We start from the raw sequence: 19,152 nt of genomic DNA, 5'->3' as shown, positions 1-19,152 counted from the left end.
AAGTGGTGGTGGTGGTAGGGAAGTGGTGGTAGGGAAGTGGTGGTAGGGAAGTGGTGGTGGTGGTGGTAGGGAAGTGGTGGTAGGGAAGTGGTGGTGGTGGTAGGGAAGTGGTGGTAGGGAAGTGGTGGTAGGGAAGTGGTGGTGGTGGTGGTAGGGAAGTGGTGGTAGGGAAGTGGTGGTGGTGGTAGGGAAGTGGTGGTGGTGGTGGTGGTAGGGAAGTGGTGGTGGTGGTAGGGTAGTGGTGGTGGTGGTAGGGAAGTGGTGGTGGTTGTGGTGGTAGGGAAGTGGTGGTGGTGGTAGGGAAGTGGTGGTAGGGAAGTGGTGGTGGTGGTAGGGAAGTGGTGGTAGGGAAGTGGTGGTGGTGGTAGGGAAGTGGTGGTGGTGGTAGGGAAGTGGTGGTGGTGGTAGGGAAGTGGTGGTGGTGGTAGGGAAGTGGTGGTGGTGGTGGTAGGGAAGTGGTGGTGGTGGTAGGGAAGTGGTGGTGGTGGTAGGGAAGTGGTGGTAGAGAAGTGGTGGTGGTGGTAGGGAAGTGGTGGTGGTGGTAGGGAAGTGGTGGTAGGGAAGTGGTGGTGGTGGTAGGGAAGTGGTGGTAGGGAAGTGGTGATGGTGGTAGGGAAGTGGTGGTGGTGGTGGTGGTAGGGAAGTGGTGGTAGGGAAGTGGTGGTGGTGGTGGTGGTAGGGAAGTGGTGGTGGTGGTAGGGAAGTGGTGGTAGGGAAGTGGTGGTGGTGGTGGTGGTAGGGAAGTGGTGGTGGTGGGAGCGTATATCGATCAGACAATCTCCATGAGGCAGCACAGCTGGTGTCCCCGGCAATAGGGAGCATCCCCCGCGGAGGCTGGCGACTCCCTCCACCAGCCTAACACCCTACCAACTTCCGCCCTCCCCTACAACCTCCTCTTCCCAGTTAGAATTTTATCTGGAGACCACACTAAGGTGGCAGCAGTGGTGGCCGAGACAGTTGCGTGTGATGAGGGAGAGGAGTGTTGAAGGTGTGATGGAGCGTGTTGGTGTCAGCTCGCCAACAATATGTCACACTCACACTCCAGGAGAAACTCGGGGCTACACTAACGTAAACAAGTGAACCTTTGGTGGCCACCATCATCAGCTGAGTAGCAGACGACACAAAAATTACCGAAAATCCCTCTTCTGTCACCACCTCCTGAAGCTCGGTACTCCCCCACTTCACAACCCCCATGCTGCTCAATACACCTTCACAACTAGCAAACCACGTCACATTCTTCACTAACCATTAGTATTCAAAGGTATTTGGTGGGAAGCTGCACGTACATCCTAACGCCACTCGCTCAGTGACAAGACTGACAGCTGCCCGCCATCTGTTGGCCGAGTTGCCAACTACCCGCTGACCTGCGCCCCTGCTTCTCTCTCTCTCCTCCCATATACATCTCTCTCTCTCTCTCTCTCTCTCTCTCTCTTTCTACTTCTGCGCTTTCACCAAATTTTATATATTTTCCCCATAAAATTTGAATTTAATATAGTTAGAGTAAATCTATATATAATAATAAGCAACGTTCGTGGGAAGAACTTCCTTCAGATAGCCTTTAACGTTTTGGTATTTTTGCCGTATTTCTCAGTTAAAATTTGTTGTATTAAATGTCATGTATTTAAATTGAACAGGTGCATGTTCTGCATCAAAGCTAAAGACACTGGTAGTGTCGCAGCCTTCCGCTTACTGTTGAGTTAACAGGAAGCAAAGTGGGGAGACAGAGCTCATGGTGGAGGAGGCGGACTTAAAGATGACGTACTGCTGCTCCCATATTTGCCTGCTATTGCTGCTAGTTCCTTCAGGCGCCGTCTTAGTATTCCCTGCGCACACTAATATTTTATATGGCCACTGTGTGCTGCCACAGCCACATGAGCCACTCTGGCAAAGTCAACATGTTGCTAGTCATAAAGCCTAGTCTAGCTGCTGAGGATAGGCTTTGCTGCATAGGACTCTTTGTTGAGGACACACACACACACACACACACACACACACACACACACACACACACACACACACACACACACACACACACACACACACACACATTAGGAAGTTCCCCTTCATTGTGTACTGTCCCTTTGGTCGCCTATCACCTCATCCCATTTCCATAACTTCACGTTTACTGGTGTTGAACTCCAGTAGCCATTCCATTAGGAAGTGATGTGGTGGAGGCTGACTCCATACACAGTTTCAAGTGAAAATATGATAGAGCCCAATAGGCTCGGGAATCTGTACACCTGTTGATTGACGACTGAGAGTCTGGACCAAAGAGCCAGAGCTCAACCCCCGCAAACACAACTAGGCGAGTACAACTAGGTGAGTACACACAGTTGTATGAGTGTGAAGAGTTTTGACAGATGAGGATTGTAGGATCCTCCAAGAGGACTTAAACAGGTTGCAGAGATGGTCAGGGAAATGGCTACTGGAATTTAACACCAGTAAATGTAAAGTTATGGAAATGGGATGTGGTGATAGGCGACCAAAGGGATAGTACACAATGAAGGGGAACTGCCTACCTGTAACGATTCGAGAAAGAGACCTGGGAGTGGATGTGACACCTAATCTAACTCCTGAGGCACATATAAATAAAATAATGACAGCAGCGTACTCTACACTGGCGAAAATTAGAACTTCATTCAGAAACCTAAGTGAGGCTTTTAGAGCGCTTTACACTGCCTACGTGAGACCAGTCTTAGAGTATGCCGCGCCATCATGGAGCCCCCACCTGAAGAAACACATAAGGAAACTGGTGAAGGTTCAGAGGTTTGGGACGAGGCTTGTCCCAGAGTTACGAGGGATGGGATATGAAGAGCGTCTGAAGGAACTGAACCTTACGACACTAGAGAAAAGAAGTGTTGGGATTGAGTACTACAGATGTTGGAGGTAGCATGTTTGGAGAAGATGCTCTTTTGTTTATGATCTTGTTAATAATATTTCATGTACCTGATAATTGTTTTGTTGTTGTTACTGGCGGAGAATAAAACCATGTGCACGAAGATTGTTTCTCTTACCACAGCCAGGCATGGAAGGATATTAAAAGAATTAAAGGCGATAAGATCGGCCAAGTAGCACACTCTCACCCTCTACACAGAGCAAACGAGTTAGTCGATGCTTGGGCAACCACCTCTAGCTTCAATAATCTTCCCCCAGACATACAGTTCAGATTAAATGCTGGTTACGGAGATCGAGAAAGGCTCGTTGACTTCATGCTCCACAAGGAAGATGAATGCAACGTGCCATTTACTGAGTTTGAATTACTCGCGGCCCTAAACAAAGGCAAAGCCACATCCCCCGGTGAAGATGGTATCACTTATGACATATTAAATCTGCTACCAGAAATTTTAGCCAAATATCCCCAGTTTGCTAACTGTAGGTAGTAACTGAGTGATTGTAACCTATCCACCGCTGCCCACTGGATGAGGGGCGATGTGCAGGACAAACATATAAATTTTGACACTAACTCTCCACATATGTCAGTTGGGAAGTGGTGGCCGGATGATACTACCCTCATCTACTCCAACCCCAACCCACATACACTAAATGATGTTGTTAATAATGAACTAAAATAAGTCCACTTATGAATGTCAACCAACAAACTGACACTTAACATAGAAAAGACCTACTACATCCTATTTGGAAGCAAATCTACAAATGCAATTCAGCTTCAGATAGACAATGTAAACATTACCAATAAAAATGATGGAAAGTTTCTTGGCATATTCCTAGACAAGAGACTCAACTTCAGTACCCACATACAACACATAACTAAGAAAGTCTCTAAAACAGTTGGTATACTCTCCAAAATCAGATATTATGTACCTAACTCTGCTCTTATGCTCTATATTATGCACTAATCTATCCCTATCTCAACTATGGTATCTGTGCATGGGGTTCAACCACTGCAAACCACCTCAAGTCCATCATCACCCAGCAAAAATCTGCTATCAGAATAATAACTAATTCTGCTTTCAGACTACACTCAGCTCCCTTGTTTAAATTCCTAAGCTTGCTAAATATTAACTCCCTCCACACATTCTCTTGTGTCAACTACATTTACAAAACCCCTGTTCTTAAATGCAAACCATTCTCTGAAACACTCCCTGGACAGATGTAATAGGACCCATTATCACCACACCAGAAATAAATATCTCTTTGATATCCCCAGGGTCAAACTTAATCTGTGTAAACACTCTATGCAAATTAAGGGACCTAGTCTATGAAACTCACTCCCTAATGAATTGAAAAGCTGTCAAACTTTTGCCTTATTTAAAAGGAAAACCAAAAAGTACCTAATTTCATCTTCTTAGTTTCCTACACTGAGCTTTAAATTTGCTCTGCACCTAGTGTTACCAAATCTCCTAATTTTTATGTATTTAACCCAAACAACCTTATCATTGTGTTCATTGCTGTCTTTTTTTATGTGCTAGCCATATGCTGTATTGTGCCTACCAATTTTTGTCAACTACCATTCACGCTGTCATTGCAATCAATCTGAGCTACCTATGTGCTTTAATATACCTACAATTTTCTCATCTTGTTTTTTCTTGTGATGTAACTGTTATCATTTTTTATAAATTTTGCAAGTATTTACCTACTTAAAATTTTCTTAGATTAAGGACCTGCCCGAAACGCTGCGCGTACTAGTGGCTTTACAAGATTGTAATTACCACATTATGTATCCTCACAATCCCAATGTATACCTTCTTGTATATGCATAAATAAAATAAATAAATAAATTCCCGTTTCATCCCCAGCCTCTCGGCTCCCCCCCCCCCCGCCCTTCTGCCGCCCGGTTCGGGGGGCGTGCCTATAGGCCCCGCGCTCCTTGCTGCAGTTGTCCTGACAATGGGCGATGGCCTATACTTTGAGTGGGGAGTCCGTATAAACAACTGGGCCTCTACCCTTCTGTTACGGCCCTACTGGGGCGTAACCGGGTTCTTTTCTGATGTTATTAGAATTTGGGAATCCGGCCCCAAGTTAGTAGTGGCTTTCAAGGGGTGTGTTCCGTAACACAAGTAAATTAAAGGGGACGGGATAAAAATGCACTAATTTAAATATATATTCACCACCACCAATAAACAAATATATAAACAGTCACTCGCTGGGGCTATAACTACACTTATGTACATTAACTAGTCTTCCTCTGAAGACACAGGATGCTCTACGGTGCTCAAGACGAGTAGCCCTGGTTCTCTTCTTGTGGCCTCACGATGAATCCTTCGATTCCCTAGGCGAATCTACCCTGGCCACAGGCCAGCCAAATCACAGTCCCACTGGGTGCACCGTCGTGGAGGCCTTCAACCACAAATCCAGCCTGTAGCTGGCAGGTTCCAATCAGCTCTGCTGCGTAGGCCACTCCACGACCGATACTAGGGTTGCGAGCCCTAGGCAGGAGCCTCGTGTGATTCCACAGATCACTCTCCTCACCACAGTGGCTAGTCTCTCACCAGTCAACCCCCGGGTACGACGTTTCCTCAACTCTGCCACGTCACAGGCAGGCTAACACTCTCAGCAGTGTTCGTCCGGGAGCAACTCACAGCTTCTGCAGCAAACACGTGGAGAGACTTTGGCTGCCTTGGGTAGACTGCCCATCGTCCAATCCAGCAGTCCCAGGTCGACTCTGTAATCAGACACGTCATCAGTACTAGGGACACCCTAGGGCACCTCACTTACAGGCTTAGGCACAAACGCCCACTTATCCACTCCATAGATGGCGTTGCTGTCTAAGCGTCACCTCACCAGAGGTCAACAGCGGCTATGTCATGAGCTGATTAAGATGGGAAACCAGCCCCTGTGGCCGGTATATCTCGTCTTCACTAGATGGCGTTGTCCATTTGGAGGGGGTTTCGGGAGCTGACCCACAGATGGCGATGTCGTCACTGCTCCGTGCTCGGACGCTGGGCTCGGGTCCGTAACACCTTCAGACTGAACTATTTGCCTTGATCCTTGCACTGAAATGTGTAAAAGTCTCAAAACTTGATACATTAATTGTAAGTGACTCCTTATCATCCTTAAATGCTCTCAACTCTTTAAGACATAACTGTAACATGCTCGTGTCCGAAGCTAGACACAAATACAACAAAATTATTAAGGATGGTAACAGAATCCATTTCATGTGGTCTCCATCTCATGTTGGCCTCCGAATGCATGATAGAGCTGATAAGTTAGCCAAAGAATCTGCCTTTAAAGGAGCCGTTGAGTGTAACCTTGAATTGTCAATGAGCAATCTGAGAGCAGCAGTACACCGAGAACTTCAACAAGATCTTGTAGATCTGAGGCAAAGTGAAATTGACACCAGTAATTCCATCTATCATCATACTATCATACAAGAGGAGCCACACATTTATGGATCATCCAATAAAATCAGCAGACTTCTAGATGTTACTACTGCTCGGCTTAGACTCGGTTACAAGTATCTCTGGGAATTCTCATTATCTGCTGATGTAGACCTGACCAAATGTAAACTGTGTCAACAAAATTATTCGCACACCCTCCGTCACTATGTGATGGAGTGCGAAAAGATACGTGAATTTAGAGACAATTCTATAACCAATGTTCTATAGCGATGTGTCAATATTTCATTCAAAATGATCTGCTACTAGAAATTTTAGCCAAATATCCCCAGTTTGCTAACTGTAGGTAGTAACTAAGTGATTGTAACCTATCCACCGCTGCCCACTGGATGGGGGGCGGTGTGCAGGACAAACATATAAATTTTGACACTAGCTCTCCACATATGTCAGTTGCTTAATTTAGAACCTGTACTTGAGGTCGATCTCGAACCCATTGTTGATGTGATGACTTATATTGAATTTTGTAAATAGCTCATCAAGATTGTAACTTGCTTAGCTAAATGAATTGTGGGTTCAGTCCCTGAGCCCATTATGTGCCTCTGTAACCCTTTCCACTACCGCCCACAAGATGGGTATGGGGTGCATAATAAATGAACTAAACTAACTGCTGTTGCTCTCCTTCGTCAGTTTCTCTCCAGCCCTTATCGAACATTGGTTATCTGTCCGTTATTCTCACTCACTCGTTTTGTAGTGTAACTGGCGAGGCGGAGGCGAGCAAGAGGGCGCTGTGTCCGCGGCTCGCATTTAAGTACCCGCTCGGAGCGCGCGCGCGCTACTTAGTCGGTTAGTCGACTAACTCATGGTAATACATTTTCTTCTTCGCAGAATTTCACCGCTTTTGCTGAGAGAATCAGTGATTATTTACAGTCTTGTAAAGCCACTAGTACGCGCAGCGTTTCGGGCAGGTCCTTAATCAAAGAAAATTTTAAGTAGGTAAATACTTGCAAAATTTATAGACCAAAAAAATGATAACAGTTACATGGAATGAAAAAAAGAAGACGAGAGAAAATTGTAGGTACAGTATATTAAAGCACATAGGTAGCTAAGATTGATTGCAATGACAGCTTGAATGGTTGTTGACAAAAATTGGTAGGCACAATACAGCAGAAACAATATAAGACTGATTGCAATGACAGCTTGAATGGTAGTTGACAAAAATTGGTAGTCACAATACAGCATATGGCTAGCACATAAAAGAAGACAGCAATGAACACAATGATAAGGTTGTTTGATACTACATAAAAATGAGGAGATTGGGTAACACTAGGTGCAGAGCAAATTTAAAGCTCAGTGTAGGAAACTAAGAAGATGAAATTAGGTACTTTTTGGTTTTGCTTTTAAATAAGGCAAAAGTTTTAGTTTTTCAATTCACTAGGGAGTGAGTTCCATAGACTAGGTCCCTTAATTTGCATAGAGTGTTTACACAGATTAAGTTTGACCCTGGGGATATCAAAGAGATATTTATTTCTGGTGTGGTGATAATGGGTCCTATTACATCTGTCCAGGGAGAGTTTCAGAGCATGGTTTGCATTTAAGAACAGGGTTTTGTAAATGTAGTTGACACAAGAGAATGTGTGGAGGGAGTTAATATTTAGCAAGTTTAGGGATTTAAACAAGGGAGCTGAGTGTTGTCTGAAAGCAGAGTTAGTTATTATTCTGATAGCTGATTTTTTGCTGCGTGATGATGGGCTTAAGGTGGTTTGCAGTGGTAGACCCCCATGCACAGATACCATAATTAAGATAGGGGTAGATTAGTGCATAATATAGTGAGAGGAGAGCAGAGTTAGGAACATAATATCTGATTTTGGAGAGTATACCAACTGTTTTAGAGACTTTCTTAGTTATGTGTTGAATGTGGGTGCTGAAGTTGAGTCCCTTGTCTAGGAATAGGCCAAGAAACTTGCCATCCCTTTTATTACTGATGTTAATGTTGTCTATCTGTAGCTGAATTGCATTTGATGATTTGCTTCCAAATAATCAAATCAAATCAAATCAAATCAAATCAAATGTTTATTTGGGTAAGGTACATACATACAAGAGATTTTACAAAGAGTGATGGATTTATAGATAGGGCTAGTACATACAATGCCTAAAGCCACTATTACGCAAAGCGTTTCGGGCATGAAAAACTTAAATGACTAAAGCTTAATACTAATTGAGCATAAAGAGTAAAATGAAAACATGGAATGAAAACATAGCTGAAAAAGCAGCACAAATACAATTCTGTCGGCAAACAGCGCTTGTCTGTTTTTTTGAAGAGCGCTGTTTGTCGACAGAATTGTATTTGTGCTGCTTTTTCAGCTATGTTTTCATTCCATGTTTTCATTTTACTCTTTATGCTCAATTAGTATTAAGCTTTAGTCATTTAAGTTTTTCATGCCCGAAACGCTTTGCGTAATAGTGGCTTTAGGCATTGTATGTACCATATGTCAACCATATGTATGGTTGACAATAGAGGGGTAAGGTAGGTTACAGGGAATTTATTAGGTATAGCTTCGTTTTTATCTTAAACTGGTTGAGAGAGGTACAGTCTTTAACATGGTTGGGAAGGTCATTCCACAATCTGGGTCCCTTGATTTGTAGAGCATTTCTAGTTTGATTAAGTCGTACTCTAGGAATATCAAAACTGTATTTATTTCTGGTGTGGTGCTCATGGGTTCTGTTACAACCTTCTATGAAGCTTTTGAGGTCAGGATTGGCATTACAGTTTAGCGTTTTATATATGTATAATACACATGAGAGAATGTGCAGTGACTTAATGTCAAACATATTCAGAGATTTGAGTAGGGGTACCGAGTAATGTCTGGGGCCAGAGTTGGATATTGTCCTAATAGCAGCTTTGTATTGAGTAATTAGAGGACGTAAATGATTTTGGGTAGTAGAGCCCCAAGCACAAATACCATAGTTGAGATATGGATAGATAAGGGAGTAATAGAGAGTCACCAGGGCAGGGCGGGGTACATAATATCTGATCTTAGAAAGAGTGCCAACAGTTTTTGAAACTTTTTTTTATATATTTAGAATGTGTCCCTGGAAATTCAGCTTGTGGTCAATGAGAATGCCAAGGAATTTGCCATCTAATTTGTTACAAATTTGGGTATTGGTATTTGGGTATTGGGTATTGGAATTGGGTATTTCATCTTTCCGCAGGGGCGAGAAACCGGAACTCGCAGCAACTGCAACAAGGAAGAGGGCTCGGGCAGCGTCGACGCGAGGACAACAGTGCAGTGGTGCGAGGACGCCGCTAGCCGGCCAGGGCCCGTACGAAACCCACCCGTTTCGCCTCCCCCTCCTCTGGGGCCAGCTCCTCGGGCGGCTCGGATACGGACGGCGACCACACTCCCCAGAGGCCCCCTGCCGGCAAAGCAGGGGGTGGCACAGTGTCGCAGCCTCCACCCTTTTCGGCCGACGAATGGACGACGCTGCAGGCGCTCATCGCACAGGCTTGGGGCCCCTCTCATGTCACAAGCTTTCTGGGCATGGGGACCACCGAGGCTAAACCTGCCGCGGCTGCCACAGCCGTCCTGCCCTCCCCCACCGACCGTCGCCCACGGACCAGGGCCAGGGGGCATACGTCGAGGCGACGTGCGAGCTCCTCCAGTCTGTCCTCTTTCGACGAGTCCCCCGAGGAGAGAGCGCCCCCCCCCTCCCTCTTACTAGCCCCTGGCAACTCCGGGCGATCCCGGGCTCCAGCATCCTACTCTTGGGCATGCACGTCCCACAGGCCCATCGAGAGAAGGTCTGGGCAAACAAGTATGTGGACCTCATGCAATTGCTTGCCTACGAACGGGAAGCAGGATCTTTCGAGTCCCACTCTGTGCAAAACCCTGACGCCCAGGCGGCTGGTAAGAAGCAGCCGCCCCTGACGCCGGACCAGTGGGCACATGGCTTCGACATTTACGCGACTATCTACGTCGAGAAGCACCCAGCGGAGGCCCAGGCGCTGTTCACCTATGCACGTTACGTGAAAACCATGAAAACGGCCCTCAAAAGCGACTGGATGTGGTACGACAAGGCCTTCAGGTGGGACAGGAAGAGGTCGGGCTGGACTTGGAATTTCGTTCGGTGCAACGCCTCGCCCAGGCCGCTGCTCAGCCGACGTGGCAGGAGGCGGGGCGACCGGCAGCCCTTACTCTCTCTAGCGCCCGGGGAGCACGGCTCCCCCCGGGCTACTGCTTTGCCTACCACTCGAGGGGACCCGGCTGCACTTTCACCTCATGTTCATTCAAGCACTACTGCCGGCGCTGCCGAAGGAGGCACCCTGCCTACAGCCCATGTCCTCTAGCACGGCCCCGCGAAGAACCCACCCAGGAACAGCGCCCCCGTCGCCACCCACAGGTTAGGGGTTCAAAGAGCTAGGCTTGACTCCAACTGGTTACGCCCCTCACTCTTTGGACTTGGCGGAGCCCTCAGCCGCCTCTAGAAGGGCTTGCCGAACGGCGCTAATGGCGGTCGGCAGGTGGAAGAGTGACGTTTTACTTCCTAGTTGGGTAGCCGAAGTTGCTCTGCCACCCTGAGGTTTTCCCTCGCGGCCAGCGGGCACTCGCCCTTAGGGTGGGTGATGGGGAATCCGGCCTGCTGGCCTACAGAGTGGGGGTGCAGCGCCGGTCCCCAAGTGTTCCGCTGTCCGCAGCTACTACTTTGACTTTACAGCCATTCTGCTAGTAAGCCCTACCTTAAGTCAGGAAATTCTTTCTCCTTATTCCTTGGCAGCACGGCCTCTGGCCTGGGGTTATTTTCTTCTCCAAATTCATATCAGGCTTTTCCAGTCTTATGTAATTTTCTGCCGCCTGATTATTTTCAATTTTCCAGCTAGGGTTTACCATTATGGTATGTTGTTCACTTACATTTTATTCGTGGTGTCCTGACTGTTATACTTAGAGTTAGATTTATGTTACATTCGCCTCACTGATAATTCTAGACAATAGGCCATTAGGTTTCTGCAGAGTTTGTTACTAGGCTACAAGATTACTTTTATTTTACTACGGGTGTACAATTTAAGTTGTTTCGTGTACTTTGAGTTAGCCACGGCTATGTTATACAATTGTTAAGACTTACTTAGACGCCTGTTTAACTTCTGCAGAAATTATTTACCTGTACTTCTACTACGTAATAAATAAGCCCCTATACTGTTGGTGTCTTCCTTCTCCTGATCAGAAATTTTGTTGTATTTGTGTCTAGCTTCGGACACGAGCATGTTACAGTTATGACTTAAAGAGATGAGCGCATTTAAGGAATCCTTGTAATCCTTGTTTATTTATTGTGTATTGTTATTATTGTGTACTATTCTGATCTGGTAAATATTTATTCAGGTAGAGTACATACATACAAGGTGAGATACAAAAGTTTATGGATTTATAGATAGAGCTAGTACATACAATGCCTAAATTAAGCCACTATTACGCAAAGCGTTTCGGGCAGGAAAAACACTAAGACTAAAACTTAAAAAAATAAGAAAAAAAAATTAAAAAAGGGGGGGGGCATGGCAGAAAAAAAAAGCAAAAATACAATTTGGTTAACAAACAGCATTGTTTAAAATCGTAGACATGGGTAGACATTTAGGGGTGAGGTAGGTTACATTTAGTTAATTAGGTAGTACTTAGTTTTTAGTTAAACTGGTTGGGAGAGGTACAGTCTTTAACATAATTGGGAAGGTCATTCCACATTCGAGGTCCCTTGATTTTTAAAGCATTTCTAGTTTGACTAAGTCGTACTCTTGGAATATCAAATTGAAATTGAAATTGAAATAAGTTTATTGAGGTAAAATACACACAAAGGGATGAGGTAGCTCAAGCTATTCTCACCCCGTTCAGTACAACGTGTTAATATATACATATACACACATCACAAATAAACATATTACCAAACATTCTGAGAGGTAAACATATACATTTCCTCCCTCACAAGTAGTATGGTATCAGACGTACACACAAATACTTTTATGACCTAGGTATACTGTATAGACAATTTGCAAGACACCTGCAGATAATTCAACAAAATATTACAATCTTGGTGCAAAATTCTTATATCTCTCAAGAATATCATCAACCTTTCCGTTGTGACACATCCAGGCTATTTGTTCAGGAACAGTCCTTATCTCAGTGTTTCTATATACACTAATCAACGGACAATCAAGAATATAATGGGCAAGGGTGTGAGACCTTAACATACCACATAGTTTACACTTCGTGTCATTACCATGAACATCTATCCCATATTCCCAGTAATATTTGTACCCAAGCCTGAGCCGCATGTACACAGAGTCACTCCAAGCATTTCTCCTTTTACCATAAGTGAAATGGGTGTTTTGACTCACATACATGTAGTGTTGCATGGTTTGACTACTCTCATACATTATCTCTCTCCTCTCCACTCCCGCCTGTGCCTGAATATTTCTGATTTTGCTTCTTATTTGTCTCATTGTGAATTCACATTCGATGTCAACTTGTGGTTTTGATGTGGCACGTTTGGCCAAGTCATCCGCCACCTCGTTAAGCACTATTCCAACATGAGATGGAATCCACATGAATTTCACACTATAACCTTTCAGCTGTATCTCAGTTATTCTTCTCTTACAGTCCTCCACTATAGACATGAAGACTGGGTTTCTACTGTTTAAGGACTCCAGTGCTCCTCGGCTATCGACAAATACAAAAACATTTTTGTCGTCATGACGTACTTCCTCCAAACACGCCAGAATGGCCTGCAGTTCAGCTTGTGTGGATGATATATAATTACTAAGCCGGAGTTCAATTATCCTGTCCACAGTCCCAAACTCCGTATAATCCCTTATTAGGACACCACACCCTGCCCTGCCATCCTCCGCCACCGACCCGTCGCAATATACATGTAAACTGTTGCCTCTTGGTAACCGAGATATCATGCTTCCATACAAACACCGTAATTGTCCCGGTTCATGATGAATCTTTTTCACCTTGAGGGGTACAATTTCGACGTCTATTTTCTGTACTTTCCAGGGAGCAGACATATTACACTTTCGAGAGGGTTTACAGCAGTCAAGTACGTCGTATTCCCTGAGGTCATGAGCTAATCCTCTCGTATAGCGAGTCTCCCTCAGTTTCCTGGAAGTGTGTACGTCACTCAAGCAGGTCTGAACGCTCTCAAACAGCTTATCCCCTCCTTTTCTCCGCATGAAACGAATAGATACTCTAGTGTTAATGTCACGGACTCTATCACACACACTCTGTAAATTTAATTCCATTCTCATTATTTCAATCATTGCATTTCTTTGACATCCAAGAATAATCCTCATAGCCTCGTTCTGTATCAGCTCTATTTTTTGAATTCTGCCTTGGCCTGTGTAAGACAATACGGGTGCTGCGTAGTCTATCAGGGATCGAACAGTGCTTATGTATAACATCCGCAAGATAGGTACCCCAACACCTTTACCAGAAAAAGCCAGTGCTTTTAGAGGATGCAGACGGGCTTTACATAAGGTGCTGATATGATTTATTTCAGCATTTTTACTCTCACATGTGTATCCAACATACATGCCCAGATACTTGTACTTCTGTACACGGCTCAGTTCCACACCATTTAGAGTAAGTGTTATATTTCTTCGTTTCCTATACTCGTATTTGGTTTTATCTGCATTTATAACTAAGCCTAACTTGTGACAGGTTGTACCAAGTATGTTAAGAGCATCTTGAATTTTGTTCCCAGAAGTGCCTTGTATAAGAATGTCATCAGCATATATGATCGTCGTGACCCCTGGAGGATACATCTCTGATGCTAATCTGTTCATTAATACATTGAATAAGGTGGGACTTAATACTCCCCCTTGTGGGGTACCTAACTGAAACCTCCGTTCCTCAGACATGTATCCCTGGTAATACACCTGACCTTTTCTGCCTTGCAGGTAATCCCTTATCCAGTGTAGCAATCTCCCTGTTATTCCCAGATTGGCTAATTCGTATAAGATTACTTCCCCATTGGCTTTATCAAACGCTCCTTGTAGATCAACAAAAACTCTACAATTGTCATCTACATTAGACAAACACTTTAAGAGACAATCCGCAGTACTTTTGCCTTTGATAAAACCAAAGAGATTATTGGACATGTTATCACCTACAAGGTAGAGTAGCCTATTTAACAAAATCCTTTCCATCATTTTACAAAAGCAGGATATTAAGGAGAATCTCATGGGATCTGTTACAACCTTCTAGGAAGCTTTTAAGGTCAGGATTGGCATTACAGTTCAGCGTTTTATATATATAAAATACACATGAGAGGATGTGCAGTGACTTAATATCTAACATATTCAGAAATTTGAGTAAGGGTACCGAGTGATGTCTGGGGCCAGAGTTGGATATTGTCCTAATAGTAGCTTTGTGTTGAGTAATTAGAGGACGTAAATGATTTTGGGTAGTAGAATCCCAAGCACAAATATCATAGTTGAGATATGGATAGATGAGAGAGTAATAGTGTGTCACCAGGGAAGGGCGAGGTACATAATATCTGATCTTAGAAAGAATGCAAACAGTTTTTGAAACTTTTTTTGATATACTGTATTTAGAATGTGTCCCTGGAAATTCAGCTTGCGGTCAATGAGAACGCCAAGGAATTTGCCATCTACTTTGTTACAAATTTGAGTATTTTTAATCCTGAGATTTATTTGATTTGAGGATTTATTGCCAAACAAAATATAGAAAGTTTTGTTAATATTGAGGGTAAATTTGTTGGCAGTTAGCCAGTGATGGACTTTATTTAGCTCAGTATTCACTGTGACATTTAGAGCAAGGGGGTCAGGACTAGAGTAAATGAAGGGCAAGTCGTCAGCAAATAGAATTAATTTGAGATGTTGGGAGGCATTTGGAAGGTCATTATATAATGTAGAGGAGAGGGCCAAGTATGCTGCCCTGGGGAACACCAATGTTGATGGGTAGGGTGGGAGAAATTGAATTGTTCACAGGAACATACTGGAGCCTGTCAGTAAGGTAAGACTTGAGGTACTGCAGGGAGTGACCTCTGACTCCATAATGTTGTAATTTAAGAAGAAGGTTTTGGTGGTTGAGTGTCAAAAGCCTTACACAAGTCCACAAATAACCCAATAGGGAACTCATTTTTTATCAAGAGCTGCATGTATCAAGTTAATCTTACAAATAAGTGCATCGTTAGTGCTTTTTTGGGGTCTGAAGCCATATTGACAAGAGCTAAGTATATTGTGTTTGGCTAGATAAGAGTAAAGCTGCTTGTAGATAAGTTTTTCAAATATTTTAGACAAGTTTGGCAGAATTGAGATAGGTCTGAAGATGTTAACATCCGTGGGATCACCACATTTGTGGACAGGGGTTACTCTCCCTTTTTTCAGAATATCTGGAAAGGTTTGGAGTTCAAGTGACTTGTTGAAGAGCAATGCAATGACAGGAGCTAAAAATCTAGAGACCTTTTTGTAAGTAAGAGTTGGTATCTCCTCAAGGGCACTAGACTTGGATTTAAGGGAAAGGATTATGTCAGTAACATCAGTGGAATTAGGTACAGAGACTGTGGATAGTTACCTATAAGATAGTCCTGAATATTAGTACTGGAAGATGGAATATCATTTGTAAGGGATGACCTAATGGAAGAGAAGAACCTATTGAACTCAAAAGCAGTGTCAGAGGCTGAAAGCAGACTATTATTATTTGACAGGAGTATTGGTTTGTTATTTAAAATCTTCTTTGATCCCAATATTTTTGAAATTGTGCTCCATATTTTCTTAATGTTGCCCTATGTGTGGGTAAATTTATCTTCGAAGTATTTAATTTTGGCTCTCTTAATTATTTTAGGTAGCAATGAAGAGTAATTCTTTGAAAATTCTTTGGAGACGATTCCTAACCTATACTTCTTCTCAAGGTAATGTTTTTTATTAATAGATTTAAGTATCCCCTTTGTAAGCCAAGGATTGTTTAGCCTTTTTGTTGTGACATTTCGTTAGCATAGGACAGTGGGTGTTATAAAGGCTGAGAGTTTTTTTAAGAAAAGATTGCACTGCTAGGTTGATGTCCCCTATGTTACCTAATTCGGACTCCCAGTTGACATTAGCAGCAGCAGCTATAAAATTGCCTATGGAAGTTTCATTGTGCAGCCTAAAGCTTATCTCCCTTGTCTCTAGAAGTGGTTTGGTAATGTTAGGAGAAATTTTGGGTAATGGTCTATAGTGCTATCGATGATTATCCCTGAGGCAAGCGGAGAGGTTATGTTGGTCCAGATGTGATCAAGAGGCGTGGCAGTACTATCAGTGATTCTAGTAGGTCTAGTGATTAAGGGTGCGAGGAAGCAGGAATTCATACAGTTGAGGAAGCCGACAGCAGTATAGGGTTTTCTGGCTCGCAGAGGTCAATATTAAAGTCCCCTGCGATAATTAGATGGTTTTTGTTCAGTCTGTTATCTAGTATTAGATTTCTAAAATTAGAGTTGAATTCGGACACATTAGTGTTAGGAATTCTATAGACTGCTCCCACAGTCAGGACAGCCTCAGCACCCTTGACTCTGAAACTGGCGAAGATATACTCCCCACAGTAGTCTCTAGTTCTAATTACTTTTAAGCATGTTAGTTCTTAGTGGTAGTAAAGAGCAGTACCACCACCTCTCTGAATTGGTTGACAGTTGTGAATGGCTGAGTAGTTTGGCATGTTAAAGAGTTGAGTAGTATCCTCTTTTAACCACGTTTCAATAAGTATAATAAAAAGGAATTTGTTGTCAATAGTTTCAATCAAGGCGCTAACATCATCGAAGTGTTTGCTAAGTGACCTTACATTCAAGTTAATTACAGAGATATGGCCACTGCTTATTTTAAAATAAGCGAAGGAATTCTGGGAAGGAGAAAAAACATTTACGCAGCGCTCTGTGAGAGCTGCTTAATTTTATTTACTTTATTTCAGTTATTACTTTTGTCCTTATTCTGTTTGTACTGTTCACATTTATTCGCTTATTACTAACGTTAATGTTTCTAGTCATGTTTTTCCGGTTATCTACTCCACTTCTTTTCGTTTATTTATATATTTCCGCTTTATTCGATATTTACTTTATTTAATTTACTTATGCCCTTATTTCTGTTTGTCTGCTACCCACTTATGCGTTTATTTATTTATCTTTCCGTTTTATCCGTTATTTATTTTACTTACTACTTATGTCCTTATATTCTGTTATACTGCTCCCATTTATTCGTCTTTTCTCTGTTTTATTCATTTACATTTTAGTTATTACTTATGTCCTTATTCTGTTTATCTGCTATGCATTCATTCGTTTTATTTATTCTCCGTTTTGTTCGTTATTTATCCCTTTATTTCAGTTATTACTTTTGTCCTTATTCTGTTTGCACTGCTCACTTTTCGCTTATTTATTCAGTTATCATTTCGTTTTACTTATGTCCTTTTCTGTTTTCCTGCTACAATTTTCGTTTTATTTATTTTATTTATGCGTTTTATTCGTTATTTATTTTACTTTATTTTAGTTTACTTATGTATTATTGTACGTCATGTCCAAGTCTCTAAGTTCTTTAAGTCTTTTCCAGGTTTTTTTTTCTTCTCTCTCTGTCTTTCACTTATGCCTTATCTGACTACTTAATGTCCCTTCTCCTGTATCTTATCTTGGGGGTTTACAAGTAGAGTGCTGTTACTTTTTACTCGGTTTCAGTTCCTTCCTCTTCTTGGGTATTTAATTTCCTCCTTCTTCGTTATATTCCATTTATTCTTCTTTCCATTCCTTTAGGATCCTTATCTTTTTTCTTATATTATCTAAATTCACACTGCATTTGTCTCCTTAAGCTTTGTTACACTTTGCCACTTTCTTCATTTCCTTTTCGCCCTTGCTTAAGCTTCGTCCCTAATTATTCTTTCGTCCCCCCCCCCCCTTTTTGCTGTCATTGGTGGGCCTTATTTCCTTTACTCTTATCTATTATTTCAGTCTTCGTGTCCCGTTCTGTTTTGCAATTTGTTGCCTACTGTCTTCTTGCTTTTATTCCTTGCTTAAGCTAGGTTCAGGATTATTCTCTTCCCACTTCCCTTTTTGTATTACACTGGTTATTTTATCCTCGTTAATTCCTTAACAGTCACGTTTCAATCCATTTACTTCCTTCTCCACGTCCACGTTTCTTGGTTTCAGGTTTGTGCGTATTATTTATTTATTCGGTTAATCAGTTCCTTTACATCCATGCGTATTTTATTCCTCAATATTAGTTTACTTTTCTTATTTAATTTACCTATGCTTTTCTTTCCTGTGTTTAGTTGTCACTTTAATTCCTCCATTATTTCAAGTTTGTTTTTTTTCCTCTCTATGCCATGCTTTGCTTTACATGTTATAAACATAAGCATGGAAACCATTTATAAGTTATCTATGTTTACATGCTTAGCCATGTTTCCTTTCCTGTACCTGCCCTGGCCGCCCGCTTATTTTTCCCCTCTCCGCAGTACGGAGATGGCGGCCCACCCCCCCCACGGTGAAGAAGAGGACAAGGGCAGCGTCAACAAGAGGACCCCGACGAAGGGGCGCTAGGACGCAACCGCCCAGGGCAAGGGTGAAACCCGCCCGCTTCGCCTCCTCCTCGGAGGCCTCTTCGGGAGGCTCTGACTCGGACGGCGACCACATCCACGATGCACGCCCAACCGGCATGGCCACGGGGGGCGCGGCTGACCAACCCCCATAACTTTCGGGCCGCCGACTGGGCAATGCTGCAGACGCTCATTGCTCAGGCTCGGAGCCCCCCCTTCGACTCGAGGCGACGGCAGACCTCGAACCCCGGCGGAGCGAACGACACGGACGCCCTCACAAACCGGCCTACATGCACAGCCTCCCA

General features: G+C 43.2%; 1 protein-coding gene across 3 annotated transcripts in view; it reads right to left on the bottom strand.

Moving 5' to 3' along the window:
• LOC123758709 (protein FAM135A) overlaps window positions 1-1,372 on the bottom strand; it is a 429,327-nt gene extending 427,955 nt beyond the window's left edge. For all 3 annotated transcript variants that reach the window (XM_069328828.1, XM_045743283.2, XM_069328829.1), the window contains exon 1: window positions 1,247-1,372. The gene's annotated coding sequence lies outside the window, so the exon portion shown is untranslated. The remainder of the gene's footprint in view (window positions 1-1,246) is intronic.
• Between the last annotated feature and the right edge of the window lie 17,780 nt (window positions 1,373-19,152).

Source organism: Procambarus clarkii, chromosome 22, assembly GCF_040958095.1.
Source record: "Procambarus clarkii isolate CNS0578487 chromosome 22, FALCON_Pclarkii_2.0, whole genome shotgun sequence".
Classification (NCBI taxonomy): domain Eukaryota; kingdom Metazoa; phylum Arthropoda; class Malacostraca; order Decapoda; family Cambaridae; genus Procambarus; species Procambarus clarkii.
This window is presented reverse-complemented; position numbering and strand designations above follow the sequence as displayed.